Source organism: Canis lupus, chromosome 21 (assembly GCF_048164855.1).
Source record: "Canis lupus baileyi chromosome 21, mCanLup2.hap1, whole genome shotgun sequence".
NCBI lineage: Eukaryota > Metazoa > Chordata > Mammalia > Carnivora > Canidae > Canis > Canis lupus.
The window spans coordinates 32,524,207-32,531,539 of NC_132858.1; the positions used below are offsets into that span (position 1 = coordinate 32,524,207).

General features: G+C 32.3%; 1 non-coding gene across 1 annotated transcript; it reads left to right on the top strand.

The window, feature by feature from the left end:
* The first annotated feature begins 2,636 nt into the window (after window positions 1–2,636).
* Window positions 2,637–2,741, top strand: LOC140613694 (U6 spliceosomal RNA). Its single transcript, XR_012014582.1, has one exon. It is a non-coding gene; the product is annotated as a U6 spliceosomal RNA (small nuclear RNA).
* Window positions 2,742–7,333: the final 4,592 nt, after the last annotated feature.

Below are 7,333 nucleotides of genomic sequence, written 5' to 3' on the forward strand. Positions count from 1 at the left end.
TTCCCCACATTCTCCCTTCGAGCAACTACCAGTTTGTTTTCTATGATTCTGTTTCTGTTTGTTTGTTCATTTGTTTTATTTTTTAGACTCCACATATAAGTGAAATCATGTGGTATTTGTCTTTTTCTGACTAATTCCAATTGGCTTAATACCCTCTAGGTCCATCCATGTTGTTGAAAAAGGTAAGATCCCATTATTTTTTATGGCTGAGTAATATAAAATATTCTATGTGTTGTTATAGGCTTTATGTCTTGTGTGTGTATATGTTTGTTACATGTGTGGTATGTGTGGTTACATGTTGTGAGTGCTCTTATGTGTGTGATGTATGGATGATGTGTGTAGCATATATGTTTTGTGTGAGCTGTGTATGTGTAGTGTGTGTTTGGTGTATATGTGGTGTGTGTGTGTATGTGTGTGGTATAAGCTTGGTGTGTGTACTGTGTGGTGTGTGCATTTTGGTGAATGTGATTTATTTATGCTGTGTATGTATGTGATGTGTGTGGTCTGTGTGTGGTGTATGTCTGGTGTATGTGTATTATGTATGGTGTGTTTGCGTTGTTTAGAGGTATAGGTATGTTATGTGTGTGGCTTATATATGGTGTGGGGGTCAAGAAATATCTTCCTTTCATTAAGTTATAAGTGATTTTTAGTACATGTATTAATTTAATTAATTTAATACATGTACTTGGGAAAAGCCATATGCTTTCATCCATGAAAATATACTATGCTTAAAACATCCCTCAAATAACATCTTCCTTTCATCATAATAAAATTATTTTTATATTTATGTGTGTAAGCACTAGGGAAAATGATATGCTTAACTCCTTGCAATTATACTGTCCTTAAATTACACTGTTTTCTTTTCCCATTCATCTACTGATAGATACTTATATTGCTTCCGTATCTTGGCTATTGTAAACAATGCTGCAATAAACATAGAGTTGTGTATGTCTTTCAATACGTGTATCCATATTCCTTGGGTAAATACCCACTAGTGGTATTATTAGATCATTTGGTATTTCTACTACTTTTCATAGTGGCAGCACCAATTTACACTCCCACCAATAGTGCATGAAGGTTCTCTTTTCTCTACATTTGCACCAACCCTTGTTATTTTTTATCATTTTAATACTAGCTACTTCGACTGGTGTGAATTGATATTTCACTGTAGTTTTGATTTGCATTTCCCTGATAATTAGTGATGTTGATTATCTTTTCATGTTCATCCATAAATTTCTTTGGAACTAGAAAAGACTCCAAATACTAAAAGAGTCCTGAGAAAGAACAAAGCTGGAAATATCCCAATCCCAGATTTCAAAATATATTACAAAGCCATAGTAATCCAAACAGTATGGTACTGGCACAAAAATAAATACATAGGTCAGTGGAATAGAATAGGGAGCCTAGAGATTAACCCATGCTTGTATGATCAATTAATCTATTTCAAATAAGGTAATAATACACAATGGAGAATAAACTGTCTCTTTAATAAACGGTGCTAAAAAAACTAGATTACATTAAAAAAAAGAGATTGGATCACTTTGACACCACGCACAAAAGTAAACTCAAAACGGATTAAAGACCTAAATGTAGGACCTGAAGCCATAAAACTCCTAAAAGAAGATTCTTGGACATCAACTTCAGCAACATTTTTCTGGATCTGTCTCAGGCAAATAAAACAAAAGTAAAAATAAACAACTGAGAATGCTACTAGTTTGATAACTGAAAAGCTTATGCACAGTGAAGGAAACCATAAACAAAACAAAAGGCAACCTACTGAATAGGAGAATATATTTGCAAATAACCTGATAAGGAGTTAATATCGAAAATATATAAAGAACTCATAGAACTCAACACCAAAAAGTAAATAATCTAATTTTAAAATTGACAGAAGACTGGAATAGACATTGCCCAGTTGATTCTCTTTTTCTGACCCCATCTCCCCTTCCACTTATCCTCACACAACTTGGATCTGGCCATGGTGCATTTGACATTTTATGTTAAAATCCCCAGTATGCCAAACAAAGAAACAATTAAAAAACAAACAAACAAAAAAACGTTGCCTAAGAAACCTCCTTTAACTTCAAACACTCGTTTGAAAACTAAGAAACTTGAAAGGTCTTAGTATAGCCTGTTTTTAAACTTCTCAAAAGTTGAAGATGTATATGACTTTGATGACTGGGTAACAAATGTTTTTATAATTCAAGTGGTTACCAGTGTCTGCTTTCAACAAAATTAAAGGAGGACCTAATTGAGTTGTCAGCTAATAAATCATTAAATGTAATTTGCTTAAAAGATCACAATATAATTTTGGCATACAACACAAAAAGAGTTTAAATAATTAAGTGATATATCTCTGATAGAATAATTTTCATTTCCATTTACTTATTTTTTAAAATATGAAATATGTTGTTTACTACTAGCATTTATAACCATGAAAGGGAGTTGTAAATTTGAGGCTGAATCCTATATGGTTCTAGAAATAAGTTATATTAATCCATGTCTGCATAAAATAGAGTAAAAGCCCATTCATCTCATTAAAAATGAATAAAATTTGCTTAATAATTACCTGTCAAATATTGGCTATGTTTATTAATTGTATATTAGTAAGAATTCTATAAAACTGAAAGCAAATAGTGCTTGCTTTGGTAGCATGTATACTAAAATTTGAACGATACAGAGAAAATTAGCATGGACTCAGCCAGGAAAGCATGCAAATTTATGAAGCATTTCATAAAAAATAAACAAATAAAAAGAATTGTAAATAAATAATACATTTTTTAAAATCATAATTTTTCCCCAAATTGTTGTTGAATATGGATCTATTCTTTCACTTCCTTTCCTTGGAACTAGGTAATAAGTAAAAAGAGAAAATGTTTGAATGCCACATATGTCATTAAAACATCTACTGGTGAGGGGTGTGTGGGTGCTTCAGTCAGTTGAGCCACTGAGTCTTAATTTTGGCTCAGATCATGATCTCTCAGGATCTTGAGATCTAGTCATGCATGGGGCTCTGCACTGGGCATGGAGACTGCTTAAGGTTCTCTCTTTCTTTCTCCCTCTGCCCCTCCCCCAGCTCCTTGCCTGCTCTCTCTCTCTAAAAACACAAACAAAACAGCAAAACAATAACAACAACAACAACAACAAAAAACAATTAAAATATCTACTGATGATACGATTTGGGTGAGATAGTTTAGACTCTTGTTTTAATAATGATGTAAGTAAGTCTTTAAAAGTAGAAATAAATGAAAATACGTTAAGGATAATTTTGCAAAGAAAATAACTATAACTCTAGCAACCTTAACAAACACATTTTCTTTTTTATTTTATTTTATTTATTTATTCATGATAGTCACACAGAGAGAGACAGAGAGGCAGAGACACAGGCAGAGGGAGAAGCAAGCTCCATGCTGGGAGCCCGACGAGGGATTCGATCCTGGGTCTCCAAGATCGCGCCCCGGGCCAAAGGCAGGCGCCAAACCGCTGCGTCACCCAGGGATCCCAACAAACACATTTTCAATTATTTTTTACCTCGAGTCTGTGTATTATCGTTTATAAAATATATCAAACTACTTTAAAGAAAATTAATCCTAATTTTTGCTATTAGAAATATCTCAAGGGAAAGTGTACAACAGAGAGATCATTTATGTTAACAAATGTGGTGAATAATTTTGGTATCATTGAGGGTAGGTCAACCAGATATTATGCAATTTCTGTTGTGATATAATATGACATATATAATTTCATGAATGATTATTCTAGTCAAAAGTGTCTCTTCTGAATCCATCAAGCTCTCACATTTAACCTACAATTTACTGAAAATATGGCAGAAATAGCAATAGCTAAAGGACATCAAAGCAAGCAGACAAAATCAGAAGGCAGGATGTTCTTTTGGACAACTGTCCCATTCACGTCAACAAATCAGTGTTAATTAAAAATATATCTCATTAATGAAAATCTGGAAATATCCCAAATTGAAAATGCAGAGTCGGTAAAAATGAAATCTCAAATCAGGGAGGAAAAGATACAACTTTGTAATAAGTAAGATTGACAGCTATGTAAAGAAAATAAATCACTGGGGTCCAGTCCTCCCATTATGTGCTGGATAGCTTCTAAGTGGGTTAGAGATTTTTTTTTTTAAATCTTATAAATACTAGAATAAAACATAGGTGTAAGTTTTAGTATAAATCTAGAATAGAAAAAATTGTCCATATTAGGACAAAATTTATAAACAAAATAATGGAAAAGAAATAATGGAAAATATCAGTGAACTGATAAATTCACCACTGAAACATGGATAATGACAAAGTAAAAAAAAAAAAGTAATTTGTATAATAGCTAAGAATAATACATTAAATTAAATTAAAATTTTTTTCACATCTAAAAACAAAGAAAAGTCCCAGTGCTATAGAAAAATGAAAAAAATAATCAAGTAGCTAAAAGAGCATAGAAATCTACATGCTCTGAAAAATATGGAAAGATGTTCTGCTTTGCTCATAATAAGAAATTGCAAATTAAAAGCACCCTGAGATCCCATTTCTCACATATTGTATTGGCCAACATCCAAAAGTTTGGCAATACCCTCTGTGGATGAAAATGAATAAAACATTCTCCTATATTGGTAATGGAAATGCAAAATGTTAAAAACCACTTTGGAAGGAAATTTAGTAATTACTAGCCACATTTTTTGCATTTGTTTTGTGACCCAGTAATACTACTTTTAAGAACATATCCCAAAGATATACTGAGAAAAATATGAAAAATAAAATTATGTGTAAAAGGCTATTTATGGAAGCAATACCTGAAAAATAAAGCTTGGGGGGAAAAACCAAATGTACATCAATAAGGGACATGGGTTGGTTGAGTTCACACAGCAAAGTAAACCAATGGAGTTCTAGGCAGTACTAGTACTAACACCACAAGAGGAATATGTCCATAACCTGCTAAGGAGTTTTCTCTAGTATATATCGTTAAATAAAGAAAGCTAGATGGAGAAAGTGAGTATGAAATGCTATTGTGTACCTAGAAGGACACAGTATACACAACATGTTAAGTATAAATAGGAATAAATTAAATATAAGCAAACAGGGGTGTCTTGATGGCACATTGGTCAAGCCTATGAATTTGGCTTAGCTTGTGATTTCAGAGTTGTGAGATTGAACCCCGTGTAGGGCTCGGCTCAGCACATAGTCTCCCTCTGCCCCTGCCTTTCTGTCTCTCTTCCCCTTTCTCTCTCAAATCAATCAATCAATCAATCTTTAAGCAAAACATATAACCCAACATATTAACTATTAATATGTACATATGCATATAGCTTACTGTAAGAGCTGAAAAAGTAATTTTGAAATTAGAAAACATAGATACTTTGGGAAATAAGAGAGAAGAGGATGAAGAGGACAAAAATAACAGGTAGGCTTCTTCAAATATAGTGTTTTGTAGGTTTATTTCCTAGAACCATGTAAGTACTCTGCATAATTATAAAACAAACTGTATTTACAAAGGGGAAAATAGCATTTCTAGAAACTGAAAGCAAATTGAAACAAATGAAACTATGTAATGAATTGATGATACAAACACCCAAAGTAAAATTAGACCAAGTGCCTTTAAAATACATTAATTTAACTGGACATCTCTATGCATATAGAGCAAGGACCAAACAACTTTAAAAATAGAACTGTTTCAGTATATATTTTGTTAGTAATTAATGATGCTATTAGTTTTAAACATAAATACATACAGTCATCATATTTTCCTATTTCATAAATGTTAGATGCTTTTGGTCATAAAAAGTTTTGAAACAGGCAGAGACATAGGCAAATGTGATAGATTAAGAAGTTTCAAGAACATCAAATAAAAATGAAAATAAATTTTAGGGACATCAAAGCCAAAAGCAATGCTTTATTGGAATTAGATACTGATTGGAACAACTATGGGTTTAATGAAGATAATTGAACTATAATCTGTGTGTTAAGGAGTCAAAAGTGCAATGGAAATAGAAGAAATGGAGACAAAGGTACAATACAGAAATGGGGAAATGAAGACAAATGCTGAAAACCAGATCACAAAAAAAAAAAAAAAGAAAAGAAAACCAGATCACAAAAAGAGCGTGTATTGCAAGATCACATCGCAGAACAAAAGGTATTTATAGTTAGAAAAAGATCGGAAGTCATTAGTTTAGTATATTTGGGGTTGAAAGAATGTTTATATTGTTCTTAGTCTTTTTATTTCCTAATTTTATACACCAGATATTTACTGCCTCAGTCAGAATAAGTTATTTCTACCCTTGAGCCAGTGATATATCTCTTTTAAATCTGAATGCAAAACACAATTATAATTCATTAAATTATTCCCCCTTTCTTTTGTTATATTTGAGAATGTTAATGCACTGTATGTTTTAAAAGAATCATTTAAATGGAACAATGTAAATCTCACTGAATTAACACTAAAGTCTTTATCATTTATTCCTTTACAAACTTAAAGATTTAACATTTTTCGAACCACTCCTTATGCAAAGGCTGTTTTTCCTGAGGTTTAGTTTTTCTTCTTCTACCTCTTGCCACTTAAAAGCTATACTTGAGTTTAGTCATGTAAAGGTGTATACCTAGTGATTAAAATGGGATTTTATTTCTGCCTGTACTTTACCAAATAGAAAATGCATTTTTAATTTTTTATGTCATTACTGAAAAGACCTCCATCATTGCTAATTGATTTCTTTTAAGTATTTTTATGCGACTCTTACTATGAAGACATATTCAGTGATCTAGACCGTTGTGCTATCTTACTAGCCCAGCCCCATCTGCAACCATAGTCTATACTGTATATTGTAAGCTAAATGACAAAGTGTGGGAATAATTGGTGGGAATAATACATGGTCCAGTGATGTATCAAAAAAATGTATGCTTCCTCTGCAGAGAGAGAGGGAGGGTATGCTTTTCTTTCCTGCAGCTCCTTCTTTCAGTATTTTTAAATTAACATTATTTACTAATTTGCATAATGCCTATAATTTTTAATGCTCTCTTTAATAGCCTGCTCCTTGAATCTTCCCTTCAAATTATAGCCAAAACTGAAAAAAAATAGATGTATTTATTATAGGTGATAGTTGCTTATATCCCCAGAAGTATAATTTTTAGAAGGATTTTAACTGCCATTCCTTTGGCAGACTGACAATACATCTTCAGTCAAAAAGAGAAATAATTCTTTTTTATCCCATGTCTCACTCTGGTAAACAACAGCTCTTGTTTTTTTTTTTTTTTTTTTTTTAGGACTGGCAGGATTCATGGTCAGCAGTTGTAACTTCAGCATGTTACTGGAATGTCATTCTGCTTAGGGCTTC